The sequence below is a fragment of the Rhinatrema bivittatum genome, chromosome 1, assembly GCF_901001135.1.
Source record: "Rhinatrema bivittatum chromosome 1, aRhiBiv1.1, whole genome shotgun sequence".
Classification (NCBI taxonomy): domain Eukaryota; kingdom Metazoa; phylum Chordata; class Amphibia; order Gymnophiona; family Rhinatrematidae; genus Rhinatrema; species Rhinatrema bivittatum.
The window spans coordinates 602,209,858-602,227,583 of NC_042615.1; the positions used below are offsets into that span (position 1 = coordinate 602,209,858).

The following is a 17,726-nucleotide window of genomic DNA, read 5'->3' on the forward strand; positions in this document are numbered from 1 at the left end:
CATCTTATTCCTACCTAAAGATATCATCTTCCTGGAGTACAAGAAAAATCCCACTGTCTGATTTCCAGATAATGTGGCATTTTTCCAGGAAATGGGCATGTATCCATAATATACCAGAGAATTTCAACATAACAGCCTCCAAATTATTAATGGGTTATTTGGGTATTTTTAACCAAAAATTAATTTGGCAATATATTTTATCCTTGGAGTAGCTACACCAGCAGTACTTGAGCTTGAAACATATTTTGGAACCCTGTATGTATGAAAAATACCTGATTTAGACAAGCGATTATATAAAAATGATATAAAGATAAATAGATATAATTATGGATATTAAAGAATATAAATATATATATTCTTTATTATCGGTAATAATAATATCATTCTCATCTGATACCATTACAAACTGCTGACTTTCGTTATCTGAAACAAAAACAGATAATATAAAATCTCATACTGGCTTTTTATTCTGTCTGAAAATCTGGACGTGCGCACAAAATACTGGCTTGCCAGAACTCCTCCTCTGGTGCCATGTGAAAAAAATAAATAGATCTACAATCTGAATTCATGTCACACCTGGGGATTCTACTGCTTGACCCCGTATAGTCAGAACTACATTAAGTCTGGAAATGTGATTCCAGATAAACAAGCGTAAAACAACTCATTATAAAAACAGAGCCATGGACTATGGGGGTGAGGAGGGGGGTGGGGGAGCAAAGCAAAGTTTCCACACATCACGTCCACCCCTACACCAAAGACGTGCTGGTATCATAAGGCCTGTATACAGAGAGGCACAATAAGATGGCCCAGCTTACCCACTGAAGACTATGTAATTACTGTAAACATCACTGTACCAGAAAAGCACTGGGATCCCGACCCAGACAGAACGGCAGAGAACAAAGACGATGTGATGACCTGGGATACTCCAATAAAAGGTTCAATGGAGAAAAACACAAGAACTCGTCAATGCTAATAGAAATGTCAGCCCTATGTGACTGTACAGTGTATGGAGAGAAAGAAGATCCTTGGGTACCAAGAGATGTAATCAGAGACCATGAAAATGTGGCAGAAAGGTACAGCCCACGGACCTGATTCAAAAGCTGCCTGTACATCTTACATCCTCTGAGCTCCAAAAGGAAGCTCTCTTTGGAACAATGCAAGTTTTAAGAAGAGCATGAGAAGTCAATTGGAGAGGTTGAGATTGCATCCAGCATGCCCTGGTTTATGAGTGAGGTTCATTCCTATCATTGTTTGTGCAAAATAAACCCATTTGGAGATCCTACCCTGTGAGGGCTCTCAGCCTTTACACTGGCTACAAAAGACACAACAAAAATTCACTGTAAAGGCCTTTTATGTAATAAAGAAACCCCCAGTCAATTTCAATCATCCAGTAAAACTACCATTAAAATTATTTGCTAGCATCATTCAACCAATTCTTCTACATGGAAGTGAAGCCTGCAATGTCTCTATAGGAAGGGACAGAACTGCAATATAAACCTCGCACCCCGCCTTCCATAGCAACTCCCCCCAACAATGGATGCAGAGCAGAACTAGGACTTTTCACTTTACAATTCAACATACAAAAAAAATTCTACTCAAACTCTGGTGTCATCTCAGTAATATCACCACAAACTCTCTCCTGTGAGGTAACACAAAATCCTCGGCTCTCACTTACTGAGCTTTGGCACAGTCTGTAATTTGTAAGCCAGCCAGCAAACACTAGTGCGCTATACAGTCCACTTGCCAATTAGACAGAGTGTGGCATGTGCTCTTCCTAATCTTTTGGGATCAAAGGATATGAACACTTGAGAAACTTTATAGTCTTCTTCAGGTAATATGCCAGTCTAAGAAGTGACGAGCACACGTGGTCTTGAATAGGGATGTGAATCGGGTTTCGGAAGATTGAAAATATCGTCGATATTTTCAAAATCGTCAGAAATCGGGGGCTCCCCCAAAACGATAGGAAAACCCCATGATATTGTTCGTGGGAGTTCTCTTATCGTTTTGGGTGAGGGCGGGAAAAACGACACACAAAAATAACCCCTAAACCCATCCCAACCCTTTAAAACTAATCCCTTAGCTTTCCCCACCCTCCCGACCCCCCCAAAAACTTTTTACAGGTACCTGGTGGTCCAGTGGGGGTCCCGGGAGCGATCTCCCGCTCCCGGGCCGTCGGCTGCCACTAATCAAAATGGCGCCGATGGCCCTTTGCCCTTACCATGTGACAGGGTATCAGTGCCATTGGCTGGACGAAAACAAAAACACGATGTGAATCGGAACCGGAATCCGAACCGATTCCGGTTCCGATTCTCATCTCTAGTCTTGAAAAGAATGAACATAAGAACACAAAAACATAAGATATACCATACTGGCTGTAACCAAGGGTCCATCAAGCCCAGTATCCTGTGTCCAAAGGTGGCCAATCCAAGTCACAAGTACCTGGCAAGTACCCAAACATTAAATTAATAGATCCCAAGCTACTAATCCTTATTGTTAATAGCAGTTTATGGACTTCTGCTCTAGGAACTTATCCAAACGATTTTAAAATCCAGCTACACTAACTGCCATAACCACATCCTCTGGCAATGAATTCCAGAGATTAATTATGCGTTGAGTGAAAAATAATTTTCTCCAATTTGTTTTAAATGAGCTACTTTCTAACTTCATGGAATGCCCCCTAGTTCTTGTATTATCTGTAAGGGTAATTAACCAATTCACATTTACCCATTCAAGTCCTTTCATGATTTTGTAGACCTCTATCATATCTCCACTCAGCTGTCTCTTCTCCAAACTGAATAGCCCTAACCTGTTTAGCCTTTCCTCATAGGCGAGCCGTTCCATCCCCTTTATCATTTTGGTCACCCTTCTCTGTACTTTCTCTAGTGCAACTATATCTTTTTTGAGATGAGGCGACCAGAACTGCACACAGTATTCAAGGTGCGGGCTCACCATGGAGCAATACAGAGGCATTATGATATCCACCATTCCATTCCTAATAATTCCTAACATTCTGTTTGCTTTTTTGACTGCCACAGCACACTGAGCCGACGATTTCAATGTATTATCAACTATGATGCCTAGATTTATTTCCTGGGTGGTAACTCCTAATGTGGAACCTAACATCGTGTAACCACAGCAAGGGTTATTTTTCCCTATATGCATTTCCTTGCACTTGTCCACATTAAATTTAATCTGCCATTTGGATGCCCAATCTTCCAGTCTCACAAGGTCCTCTTGCAATTTATCACAATCCGCTTGAGATTTAACTACTCTGCATAATTTTGTGTCATTCGCAAATTTAAGCACCTCATTCGTCGTGCCCTTTTTCAGATCATTTATAAATATATTAAAAATCATTGGTCCTAGTACAGATCCCTGAGGTATTCCACTGTTTACCTTTTTCCACTGTGAAAACAGACCATTTTATCCTGCTCTCTGTTTCCTCTAGGCAGCAAAATAGCTTGATTAACATGGATTGGAGATATCACTTTCAAAAAGAATTTGGTTTGAGTTCATAGACCCAGCCTATTATGAAAATCATGAAGGTATGATGAATATGAAACCAGAGCCTATAGCTCACTTATTATTCGTGCTGAAGTGATGACCATGAGCAACAACACGTTCGAGATGAGAAATTTCAAGTCAACTGACTTGAGAGGTTTGAAAGTAAGTTTCGTTAATTGAGTAAGGATTACATTGAGATCCTAAGGCACTAAAGATTTACTAGCTGGATGTTGGACATGCAACAGACCTTTAATGAACTTTGAAGCCAAAGGGTGGTATGCTGCAACTGCATCAAGATCGATTTTGACTGAACAGGTGCTGAGATCTGAGGATGAAAGGCAGAATAGATACTGAATCAAGTCCCTCAGGCGACAGGGGAAGGAAGCCAGCTATGGGATCTTCTGATTGAAAGCTTCCTGGCAGAAATCAGAATATCCTGTATCTCTCTGGAATGGATTAAGGAGGAGACTACTGTGCATTCAACATCCATGCCCTGAGGGTCTATGACTGCAAGTTCAGATGGCAAAGCCTGCCTTCTTCCTCTGTGATTATAACTGGAGGTGTTCCCAATGGAACTGCAGACTGAACTGACAGATGGGTGAGATATGGATATCACACTGGTGCAATGAAGACTATCCTCACTGTGTCCTCTGGGATCATCTGGACAGTCCTGTCAATTAGAGAAATTGGTGAGTGCACATAGAGTAGAATGATGCACTAATCTAGCACAAAAGTGTTAGGAGCTGATCTGAAGTTGTTCGGATGCATGAGAAGAACTTCTTAACCTTTCTGTTGTTTTTTCAGGCAAATCATTGGCCTTCCCCAGTAACTGGACAAGTTGTCTGAGATTCCTTGATCCAAGATCCACTCATGTGGTTGTAACATTCTGCTGAGGCAGTCCTCCAAGGTGTTCTGGATTTCCAGAAGGTAGATCACCTGGAGATGGTCATTATGATGTCCTGCCTAGGATTAGATTCAGAGGGTCTCCTGGCAAAGGCCTTGAAACCCTATACCTCCCTGCTTTTTCTTTTATGTAGAACATGGATACTTGGTTGCTAGTCTGGACCAAGATTCTCTTTCTTGAAAGAAGGTGCAAGAAAGCCCTTAAAACATAGCAGATAGCTTGCATCTTCAGGTGGTTGATTTTTAGATGACTTTCCACCGGAGACCATGACCCTTGGGTCCACACCACACCAGTATGTGCCTCCCACCCCTTGGTGGAGGCGTTGGTAGACAGAGTACCTTGAAACAGTGGAACATGCAGCAAGAGATCCACCTTTAGAACTTCTGGATTTAAGCACCACTTAAGGGATTTTCCCATCCCAGGGGTCATAGAGATTTGGTGGACCAATGGCTGACAGAGCCGATTCAATTGGCTTCAGAGGCTCCACTGAAGGCCCCACAAGTGCAGATGTGACTTATGTGTCAGAATAACAACTTATACTGCAGCAGCCATGTGTCAGAGAAGCTACCTTGCTGACATTCACTACCGTTGAAGGAAAGTCCTTACTGAGCCCATCAGCAATGTGGCTTTTTAACAGGAAGAAATACATTATCCTGAAGCAAGTCTATCTACTGTGTACTGAATTCTTTGAAATGGAACCAGGTTTCACTTGGAAAAGTTGAAACCCAGGGACTGGAGGAGCTGTATGGGCTTCTCGGGGGACTCCAGGACTGCTAATAAAGATGGATCCATCTTCAACCAATCATTTAGGCATGGGGGAAACACAGATTCCCTGTCAACAATGCAGCGCAGCAACTACTACCCTCATTGTTGCTGAGAAGCCAAAGGGATCTCCTTATATTGGTAATGCATGCCTTTCACCACAAACCTGAGGAATTTCTAATGAATGGGGTGAATGGGAATGTGTATATAAGCATCTTTCAGATCCAGAGGATGTGGAAAGGTGGGCCTCAAAGTCATCAAAAATCTGGTCCCTGACTTAGACTGCATCGGTTGCTGAGCCTCTGGCAGATGCCTTTCCCCTCTGTTGACCTTAAGTAGGCAGCTATTGCTGCTGAAAAGTGGAAGGAGATTTGTGATGCTGAAAAAAAAGGAAGGGATACCTTTGGAAGAATAGAGGCTTGTAGGGAAAATACTGGCATTGGGCATGCACCAGTTGGTGCCATGCCATGGCTGACAACTGTAAGGTGGATTGATGCTCTTTAATCAGTCACCATCTCTTGAACTTTATCACCATAACAAGTTGTCCTTTGTTCATGATGATCATGCACATCCTCTCGGACACCACTCGTGCACAACTAAATGGACCTTCAGGCTCCTATGGAAGTGGCTGAATTTCTGGCTGTGATATCAAAAGCTTTGTAAATGGAATAGATGAGATGTTTCTCAAATTCCTCCACAGCCCAATGGAAGTCCACCTACTCTGTGTCTGATGATTCTATCAAATTATTTTGCTTTTGCATGTATTCATGCAAATACTGTAGACCTGGTGAGCCACAATTTGGCACTTATCATGGATCCCCGAAAGACCTTTTTCCCAAATGTGTCCAGTGCTTTTGGATCCTAACCAGGTAGTGTATTGGAGTGATCAAGATTGTACTTAGCATGTTTCAACGCTGATTCCGCCACCACAAAATGGTGCAGTAATGGTCCAACTTTGGGGAAGTCTGGACTCTGTGTTTTAGGTCCAGCTTCTGGGCCACCAGAAAACATGATGTCAGCATCTGCTTCATCTGTAGATCCTTGAGGAATTTGTAAACCTGATAGCCACGGAGTCTTCTGGAAGTTGAAGGAACTAAAGAAGCCTGAAGATATTGTCCTCAGGTCCTTTTCCTTCCTGAAACTCGTGGACAGCATCTTTGACAGTTGATAACTTGGAGTAGCAGAGATCCTCAGCAGAAGAGGTATACTGAGGCAAGTCCTGCAGGCAATATGAAGACCCATACAATCTTCCTCCTCCACTGACCACGGGGTACACTGAACCATGACCCTGATGATGATGATGAGGGCAACTAAGGAGATCTCGGCTGGTCCAAGGTAGAAATGTCCAGTAGGAACTCAGACTGAACTGATCTCAATTCTTCCCCATCTGATTCATGAAGGGACTCCTATGGAGGAGAAGAATCCACAACTTTATGGTGAAGACACTCCCAATGCTAGAAGCTCTTGAGGAGATACACACACACTGGTGTCTTCAATTGGGCAGCCCTGCTATGTGGGAAAATTTCCTCCATCTTGGACAGGGAGAGGTTCTAATTTCACCTCTCCAGTCTTCAAGGGGCAAAGAAATACTTCACTAGCTCTGACAGCTGGCTCCTACTGTCTGGGGAAACCTCTGTGGCACAGTTGAAGAAGAGACATCCTCTTCAGAAACCAGCTCAGCTCATCCTCACTAAGGGCTGCTGGTAAAGCCCAAAAGGAACTCAGTGTCAAGGCAATTGCTGGGTCTGAGGTGCTCCGTGCTGTTTGCATTGACAACTCCCATTAAAGAGCATTTTGGTTCGAAGACAATGCCAGCAGTGGCTCTTGCATTTCTGTGCTGAAGTGCTCTGCTCCAATACAACTAATGGTGCTAAGTATGATGCACATAGTGTGCTGACTGTACCCTAGAATGTGAGCTCTGTGCTGATCACATGGATGGCATTATAGTCGGCTTCGGGTCCAGGTAAAATAAATGGCTCAGTACCATATGGATTTTCTGCACCACAAAGGATGATGGGACCTGAGCCACTGAGACTATCTCCCACCTCAGCGTTGAGGAGATGCCCTTTCCAATGGACTCCTATGTCCATTTTCCTTTGGATACAAGGGAGATAATGCCATAGTAAGTCACTTGTGTCATTTAGGAGCTCTTGTCAGTGCCTCACCTGGAACCACAGGCTTCTGCACCACACTTTTTCCCTGACCTGAGTTGGATCCCGGAAGTAGTGAAACGGAGGGGGGTGGGGGGCTGTCCTTTCCCATGCTTGCAGGAACGATAGGGGGAAAATTCCTATCTCGATTTTCTGTACTGAGTGTCCGATGATGCCTTGCTCCTGTATGAGGAGTGAATCTGCTGATCAACTTTGTGCTTGTGCTGAGGCATTGGGCTCTTACATGTCAGTGCCTTCCTTAGGGTCTCCATCTTTCAGGTGCAGTGTAGCTGTGCCCTAGGGGATATCCAACCACAGCTGGTGCAGTTGGAGGAATCATGATCCGGGCCCAGACAGCGAGAGCAGATTGACTGTATATCCACGATGAACATCCGACACTCACAGAGGCAGGCCTTGAAACTGCTGAACACAGGCTCCCTGGCTCTGGGGCATATCCATACTCATCAAATGTTTTACTTCTTTTTAGAACTTAAAAGTTTTGTTTCAGGGCTGCCGAGGCAGAGGCAAAAAAACAAAACAAAACAGAAGAAACGATGAACCAGTAGCACTAAGGCAAAAACCAAAAATATTTAAGAGAGATAGATTGGAATTCATCTGTGCAATAGCTTGGATGAAGAAAGAATGAGTGGCTCACAAGGCAGAATATGTGTGGAAACTCTCGAGCATACTCAGTACAGTTTTTACTGAACTCTGACAGCTGCATATGTGTTGGCGCTATTGGATGACATCACCCATGTGTTATGGCTAACTCTTGCCTGTTTGTCAATGAAGAACAATCAGTGATCAAGTGCCATAGTGATTGAAAGGGGGTTGGAGAAGGGGGTAGCTCGGCCTTGGCTTTTCTTTGGAACTTGGATGAGTGGTGGGACGGGGCGGGAGGGGGGATCATGCCCTATGCTTGGCCCACTACGTTTTTCTTTTATACAATATTCAATAGTCTGATGAGCATCAAAGTTGCTTAGATAACTTTATCTGGGTAACTTTGAAAGAGTGTATTCAGTAGATTAAAAGGTAAAGTTAGTCTAGTAACCTTATCTGGCTAACATCCTGCTCTCTACACTGCTGAATACTGACCTGCTAGTTTTTAACAGACTTTATTCAATGTATCTACTGAAAAAGAACTTGACAAAACCAAATATATCTTCTCCATGGGATCTTTGTACTCCTATTTTGTGTCTAGGTAAAATATTTAGAGGTAGATATTGAAAGATCCACCAAGATAACTGGATAATTTTAGTAAGTTATCTTTAGGGGGAATATTCACCTGAACCTAACTGACTAGATTTTGAGCTGAATATTTTCCAAAATCTAGCCAATCTATATTTAGTAGGTTGTCTTTCCTGGTTAAATTTAGCTGGATCAAGTTGAAAATCAGTGCTCTCTCTATATATATAGTATAAAAAATAAGCTGATGATCTCTCCCTTCCTTTCTTTGCTCCCCATTAAAATAAAGAAATACCCCCCCCCCTATGTTCCCAACCCATTTCCCTCCCTCCTGCTTCCTATTTGAATTTAAGAAGAGCCCCAGGGATCCTTCCCTCCCACGCTCCCAATCCACTTTTCATTTTTTTTAATCAGTCCTGTAGAAGTGCCTCGATCCCCTACCTCCTGGTCCTCTTTCTTTTTTAATCACTGAGCAGCACAGCATCCCTATCCTCCAACTTCCGTCCCCTTTTTGGATTAAATGAAATTCCCCAGTGGCCTCATTTCCCTCTGTCTCCCTCCTAACCCCAATTCACCCTTCCCAAAATCAACTGAATTCCTCCCCCCAAAACAATCTTTCCCACAAAGGGCTCATAGCCTTCAGAGACCGAATCCGATCTCTGGAGGCTAGAGTGGCAGACATGGAGGAGCTAAGAGAGATAGAGAGGTATATAGAGGAGACCTTCAGGGATATAGTAGAGAAGTCCCGCCTCCAATCTGACAGCCCCTGTGCTGCCTTGGAGGAGAAAGGTCACTTGGAAGGAGAGCATCATTTTGATGAGGCAGGAAACAATCTTGTAGACAGGACCTGTCCTCGAGGTGATGTAGTATCCTCTCTCATCCAGGATAGATCTCCAAGGACACATGCCCAAGAGGGAAGGGTTAGGACGGCTGTTGTAGCTAGTAATTCGATTATTAGGAAGGTTGATAGCTGGGTGGCAGGTGGATGTGAGGATTGCTTGGTAACTTGTCTACCTGGTGTGACGGTAGCGAACCTCACATATCACAAACAGGATTTTAGTTCTGGGGAGGAGCCAGCTGTCTTGGTACATGTTGGTACCAATGACATAGCAAAGTGCAGAATGGAGGTTCTGGAAGCCAAATATAGGATTTTAGGTAGAAAGTTGAAATGCAGGATAGCATTCTCAGAAGTGCTCCCCGTTCCACGTGCAGGACCCCAGAAGCAGGCAGAGCTCCAGACTCTCAATGCATGGAAGAGACAATGGTGCAGGGAAGAGAGTTTTAGCTTTGTTAGGAACGGGGCTTCATTTTGGGGAAGCTGGTCCTTTTCCCATAGGATGGGCTCAATCTTAACCAGAGTGGATCCAGGCTGCTGACACTAACCTTTAAAAAGGAGATAACATAACTTTTAAACTAGATGAGGGGGGAAAGCCAACAATCTCTCAGAAGCCCGTGGTTCCAATGATGTATCTTTGAAGGATACTGCAAGAAAAGGAAAACTAGGGTATCCCAGTAGAGAGGATGAAATAAATGCAAAAATAGACCAGGTGAATTTAAATAAAGAGCAGACAAAGCAGAAATATTCCAAATCACCCCTGTAAGTTGATAAGCGGGTTGTTAATACAAGCAAAAACTTATTTTAAAATGTCTATATACAAATGCTAGAAGTCTAAAAAATAAGATGAGGAAGTTGGAGTGTATAGCACTGGATGAAGAGGTAGATATGTCTGGCATCTCAGAGACCTAGTGGAAGGAAGATAACCAATGGGACACTATAATACCAGAGTAAAAATTATATCGAAATGATAGGATGGATCAAATTGGTGAAGGGGTAGCACTATATATTAAAGAGGGCATTGAGTTACTTAACATAAAAGTTTTGCAGGAAACTGTTGTGATGCCACCATGGGACAAGCTCGTGTATGGCCTCTCACCTCTGCCAGCGGGACGCCGGCCTGGTTGTTCGCTGTGGCCAGAGTGCCGCTGCTGCCACTCAGTGCTGCTGATGCTTCTGCCTCCTCAGTGCTGCTGAGAGCTGCCGCTGCTGCCATTCTTTAGCGGCTGGGAGGGCTGCCAATGCCATCTTTGTGGCTGGGAGCTGCCGCTGTTCTGCCTGTTCTTCGTGATGGGACCACCACTGACTCTGCCATCTTCACAGCAGATACGCCGCTGATGCTGCCGCTCTTGCCCTGACACTGGCTCCTGTTTAGGCGCGCACACCTCTCTTCTTAATTTAAAGGGCTCGCAGTTGGAAAAGCCCCGCGGCCTCATTTGATGATGTCCTGCTTCATCGGTCCTGCAGCCCTATAAAAGGGCTTCTCTGCCACTTCCTCAGGCCTTCTCAAGAGTGTTCATTGGTGTCCATGGTCTCGTCATCCTGTAAGGTCTTCCGTGGTCATACTCCTGTCTTGATGGTCTTCATGTTCTTTGTTGGATGTTCCTGGTCTTCTTATTCCTGTTCCATGTTCCTGGTCACCTTGTTCTTCATGGAAGCTCCTTCATATTCATAGGAAAATGATTAGGAAAGAACTGAAAGGTGCACCTGCAAAGGTTAAGAGCTTAGATCAGGCATGGATGTTGTATAAAAATACTATCTGGGAAGTCCAGACTAGATGTATGTGTAGCAGTAAAGATAACGAGAATCAGATAATGGAAAAAGCCCTTTATTGAATTTGCCCGACTCTGGCCGAGTTTCGTTCTTTAGTCGAGAGCTGCCTCAGGGGCAATCAATGTTAGCAGGACTTATTGTGTTCATGGTTTCTCGTCAGTGCTTCGTTCTAGTCTTCTGAGTGTTTGCCTCGTCCGAGTTTTCTGAATCTTCAATCAGTTTCCTGATGTCCCTGCCTTCGTTCCAAGGTCAGCCTTCTAGATTTTTCCTTGTCCTTCCTACAGGTGTGCCAACATCATGGTCCTTGACCAGCCCTTGGGGGATGTGTAGGGCGCTTCCTGGTACAGGGCCTGTCTCCAACTCCGTCTTCGCTGGATCAAGTCCTTGGAGTCCAGTCATGTTTTTAGAGTTCCAATTCAAGTTCCAAGTCAAGTCTCGAGTTTCTAGTCATGTACCCAGTTCCAGGACTCATGAAGCTTGTCCAGCCAGGGGATCTCCTTGTTCCTAGTTCCAAGCTATGATCCTTGTTCCAAGTCATGATCCTCGTTCCAAGGGATGTCTTGGCTCCTGTCCTCATCTGAGTCTCAGTTCTGAGCCTGTCTTGATCCCAGCGTGGTCCATGACCAACCTGTGGCAGGTTGTGTAGAACGCACAGTGGGGCAGCGTGGTCCACGACCAGCTGTTTAGGGCGCGCTGAGGTGCAGTGCCCTGGGAAACTGAACTCTAGCCTGAACCTGAGTCTTTGTCCATGTTCTTCATCTCCAGAGCCTTTGTTCATGTTCCTGAGATTCAAGTCTTCGTCCAAGTTCCTAGTCTTCACCCAAGTTCCAAGCCTTCAGTGTCTTCGTCCATATTCCTCGTCATGCCATGTTCTGTCCTTAGCCTTTGTCTGTCCTGATGCACTCACCATTCCAAGCAACAGGTTCAAAAGGGTTATCGAGTGGCTGGAGGGCTACCCCAGAGACCAGTATTGTGTTGTTGAGTTTCACTCTGTGCATGCAGGTTCAGCAAAGGTCTGAGAGCATTGTTACAGGTCCAAGTTATGTTCCAAGACCAGCCCATGCTTGGATGCACTTGCCTCTCATGGTATGTGCTTTGGAACTCCATCCTGAGTTGTGCTGTAATCCATGGGCTCAATCTCTCAAGCAAGCAACTGCACCCCATGCTTACAAGAGAAACAAAAAGAAATGTTGAATCTTTATGGATAGAAATTCCAGGTAAAAAAGGAATAAAATAGCAGTGTGGGTGTATTATTATCCACCTGGCCAGAATGAACAAACAGACAATGAAATGCTAAAAGAAATTACAGAGGCTAGCAAAATCAGTAGAACATTAATAATGGGGGGTTCAATTACCATAGTATTGACTGGGTGAATGTCACAGCAGGACATGCTAGAGAGGTAAAGTTCTTGGATGAAATAAATGACTACTCCATGGAATAGCTGTTACAAGAACCAACAAAAGGGGAAACTATTTTAGAGTTAGTCCTTAGTGGAACACAGGATTTGGTACAAGAGTTAACAGTGCTGGAGCCATTTGGCAATAGTGATCACAACAGGATGAAATTTGACTTAATAACTGGAGGGAGCCACTAAAGAAATCTACTGCGACAGCATTTATCATTCAAAAAGGTGACTATGATAAAATTAGGAAAATGATTAGGAAAGAACTGAAAGGTGCACCTGCAAAGGTTAAGAGCTTAGATCAGGCATGGATGTTGTATAAAAATACTATCTGGGAAGTCCAGACTAGATGTATGTGTAGCAGTAAAGATAACGAGAATCAGATAATGGAAAAAGCCCTTTATTGAATTTGCCCGACTCTGGCCGAGTTTCGTTCTTTAGTCGAGAGCTGCCTCAGGGGCAATCAATGTTAGCAGGACTTATTGTGTGCCTGCAGGGCCTAAGCCTCAGGTTGTATGCATCCACTAAAACCTGTTTAATCATAAATCTCTACTTTGAACCATGTGGTAATATCATGTAGCACCAATGATCACTTCGTTCAGTTTCTGTCATCAAAACTCAGATAGGACATATGTGACTGCGGAGTGTGTCAACGAGGATTCAGCCGCAATATAACCTTATCTGAATCCTCGTTGACACACTCCGCAGTCACATATGTCCTATCTGAGTTTTGATGACACAAACTGAACGAAGTGATCATTGGTGCTACATGATATTACCACATGGTTCAAAGTAGAGATTTATGATAAACAGGTTTTAGTGGATGCATACAACCTGAGGCTTAGGCCCTGCAGGCACACAATAAGTCCTGCTAACATTGATTGCCCCTGAGGCAGCTCTCGACTAAAGAGCGAAACTCAGCCAGAGTCGGGCAAATTCAATAAAGGGCTTTTTCCATTATCCGATTCTCGTTATCTTTACTGCTACACAGCCAACTGGATCGGCTTCCGACTTGTTTTCAGGGTCCATCCAGACTAGATGATTTCCACACAATAGAAAAGATGGAAGGAAGGCTAAATGACTACTGGAATTGTTAAGGAGAGAGAGTCTATAAAAGCTAAAAAAACCCCATCTTTCAATAAATGGAAAAGGGATCCGTATGAAGAAAACAGGAAACTGTATAAGAACTGGTAAGTTAAATGCAAAGTATTGATAAGGAAGCAAACAGAAAATATGAAAAGAAGCTTGCCAAGGACACTAAACCTCATAATAAAGACTTCTACAGGTACATTCGAAGTAAAAAAAACCTGCGAGGGAGTCAGTTGTACTATTAGATGATCAAGGGGAAGAAGGGGCACTTGGGGATAACAAAGCCATAGCAGAAAGACTAACTGAATTCTTTGCCTTTGTCTTCACTGTGGAAGATGTAAGAGAGATACTCATGTCAGAAATGATATTCAAAGGTGATGATTCAGAGGAACTGAAACAAATCTCAGTGAACCTGGAAGATGCACTAGGACAAATTGACAAACTAAAAAGTAGCAAATCACTTGGACCAGATGGCATATATCCCAGAGTGCTGAAAGAACTGACACTGAAATTGTGGGCCTGCTATTGGAAATCTGTAAACTATCATTAAAATTGTTTACAATATCTGAAGATTGAAGGGTTGCCAATGTAACACCAATTTTTAAAAGTGGTCAAGGGTTAATCCAGGAAACTACAGACCAGCAAGTCTGTGCCAGGAAAAAAGGTAAAAACTAACAAAAAGATCAAAACTGCTGATAGATAGGCATAGTTTAATGGGACAAAGCCAGAATGGATTTAGCCATCTTTCCTCACCAATCTGCTACATTTTTTGAGGGTATAAATAAACATATGGATAAAGGTGAGCCAGTTGATATAGTGTATCTGAATTTCCAGAAAGCATTTCACAAAGTCCCTCATGAGAGACTTCTTAGAAAATAAAAAATCATGGGACAGAAGGAAGTACGCTATTGTGGATTGCAAACTGGTAAAAAGAAAGAAAATAGAGAGTAGGGCTAAATGATCATTTTTCCCGGTGCAGAAAGGTGAATGGTGGAGTGTCCCAGAGATTTGTTCTGGGACCACTGATTTTTAATATATTTATAAATGACCTGGAAATGGGAACAAGCAAGGTAATCAAATTTGCTGACACAAAATTATTCAAAGTTGTTAAATCACAAGAGAATTGTCAGAAATTGCAAGAGGACCTTGAAAAACTGGGAGACTGGCATGCAAATGGCAAATGAAATTTAATGTGGACAAGTGTAAAGTGATGAACTTAGGGAACAGTAACCCAAATTATAGCTACACAATGCAAGGTTCCACATTAGGAGTCATCATTCAGGAAAAGAAATTAAGCATTATCATTGATAATACATTGAAATCTTCTGCTCAGAGAGCAGCAGCAGCAGCAACCAAAAAAAAAATAGAATGCTAGGAATTGTCAGGAAAGGTATGAAGAATAAAACAGAGAATATCATAATGCCTCTGTATTGCTCCATGGTGTGTCCTCATCTTGAGTATTGTGTGCAGTTCTGGTCACCACATCTCAAAAAAGATATAGCAGAATTAGAAAAGGTACAATGAAGGGTGACCAAAAAGATAAAGGAGATAAAATGATTTCCCTATGAGGAAAGGCTAAAGAGGTTAAGACGCTTCTGCTTGGAGAACAAAGGGCTGAAGGGATATATGATAGAGTTTTTAAAATAATGTGAGGAATGGATTGAGTAAATGCTAATCAGCTGTTTATGCTTTCAAAGAGTAGAAAGACTAGGAGACACAAAATTAAGTTACTAGTTGATACATTTAAAATTAATAAGATGTCATGAATCCTGTCCATGGGTTTCCCCCACGAGCAGGCTCCTTACCTCCCTGCTGCTGCCTTCCCGATGCGGCCGGACGCCGCCGACGTCGGGCCTTCTCTGCGGCCGGTGCCGCGGACTCCGTTGCCTTTGCGGCCCGGAGGCTGCCCTTCAGCTCTCCTTCTTCACAGCGGCAGGAGCCGCGGACTTTGGGCTACCTCCCCGGCACGGCAGGTCTGCTGCCATGCTTCTTCGAGGCTGGAGCCGCCACCGAACCCAGTGTCATCTTCGCGGCCAGAGGCCGCAATCCCCGGGCTTGCCTGGTAACCGGAGACGCCTCTGCTTCCTCCTGCAGCGGCAGCAGCAGCTGCCGACGTCGGGGCCTGCTCTTCGGCCCAGCCCTGCTTTGTCCTCATCGGCGTCTGTGCAGGGCCGCTGACCATGGTCCTGCACAGCTTCCTGTTCCTGCTCCTAGGCGCGCGGCTGCACCTCCTTGCTAGATTTAAAGGGCCCATGGCCGGATATGCCCTGGGCCCCACCTAAGGACTATTTCCTGTGTCAGCCCTATAAAAGGGCTGCTCCTGCATTTCACCCTTGCCTTGCATTGGAGTTACTTCACTCCTGGAAGTCCCTATCTTCCAGCGCTCTGTCAGGTCTCCGTCTTCGTTGGAACTCCATGTCTCGTCTGTTCTTGTGGTCCGTCTCCTCAGGTCCCTTGTCCAGGCTTCCCGATGTCTTGCTTCCTGATGTCTCTGCCTTCCTGATGTTCTTCTCCAGTGCCTTCAAGTTCTCCTGACCTGCCAGCTCCATGGTTCTCCGGGTGACACTTACTCTGTCATTGGAGTTGCCTGCAGCTGGATTCATTTCCTGCGCTCCTGAGCCTTCCTGACCTGCCAGCTCTTGTGGTTCTCTGGGTGACACCGGCTTCGTCATTGGTGTATCGCCTGGGCTGGATCCTCTTCCTGTGCTCGTCCCACTCCCACGTGGTCCATGACAGTCTCCTTAGGCTGTGGGACAGGGTGGTCCGTGACCAGCCCATTGGGTCCGCCCTGAGTAGTGGGCTGTGTAGGGCGCCTTGAGAGACAGTGCCAATGACTAACCTTCCCAGCTTCTCGTCTCGTCTAAGAGTCTTCCAAGCTCCTTGTCTTGTCAAGAGTCTTCCAAGATTCTCATCTACTTCCAGTGTCTTCTGTGTCACAAGGCCTCTGCTGCCCTCATCCTCAATCCGGCCTGCTGCTTCATGCCATTCCTAAGCGGCAGGTCCGAAAGGGCTGGGAACGGTCAGAGGACTGTTCATCTACCAACATCAACTTGTTGGCTCTGGAAGCATACAGGTCCAGCAGAGGGTAAGACCTTGTCTCCGTCCATGCTGGGACACATCGCCAACCCTCAGTTTGGTCCTAGATTCGTCTGGAATCGGGCAGAGGCCCAAGGGCACACGGAAACCCCTCAGCCGGGATTTCTCCCCAGCGTTCCCAGAAAACATAACAAAGAGAAAATATTTTTTTACTCAACGAATAATTAAGCTCTGGAATTCATAGCCAGAGGATGTGATAAAGCTATTAGTGTTGCTGTATTTAAAAAAAGGTTTTGGATAAGTTCCTAGAGGAAAAGTCCTTAAACCATTATTAAGGTGGAGTTGCAGAATCTATGCCTTGGGATCTTGCCAAGTACTTGTGACCTGAATTGGCCACTCTTGGAAACAGGATACTGGGCTTGATGGGCCTTTGGTCTGACCTAGTATGGCAAGTCTTATGTTTTAAGGAGGACATGGCCTTACCTGCTCCCGCCTTGGCTAAATGCTAAGTGCTAGTAGCATTGAGAGCCTACCACGACTTAGTATTAATTTATTTACTACACTCTCAGATACTATAAAAGCTCACACTGGATTTTTATTCTGACTGGAAATTTGACTATACATACAAAATATTGGCATGCCAGAATGACTCTTCCAGTAGAGTGCGAAACAAATAAATAATCAGATCCCCAATCTGAATTCATGCCAATCACGTGGATTCAAATATTTCAAGTAAATAAGGAAGAAAAGAAACAAGATGGAAAACAACTTTGATTATAAAAACAGAGCCATGGACTAAGACATAAAAAGGATAACTAGCAGCTTGTTATAGAACAAGCATGCTCATCCTCTGTATACAGGAAAGAGAAGTTCTAATTTGCATCAGAAAACAGGTCACCAATAGCACCGGAAAAGTTGGAGTACTTCAGAGAGACATCATTTATGTATCTCCCTATCCTCTGACATTCCATGGTGAGCATTAAGGGGGTAATTTTCAAAGTGATATACACGCACAAAACCTAGGCTTATGTGAGTAGATGGCTTGTTACAAATTGCCTGGGATTTGTACACATAAAAGTATGTAT

General features: G+C 44.1%; 1 protein-coding gene across 5 annotated transcripts in view; it reads right to left on the reverse strand.

Moving 5' to 3' along the window:
* The window catches only part of PRDM6 (PR/SET domain 6), a 318,762-nt gene that overhangs the window by 18,432 nt on the left and 282,604 nt on the right, over positions 1-17,726 (reverse strand). The window lies entirely within an intron of this gene.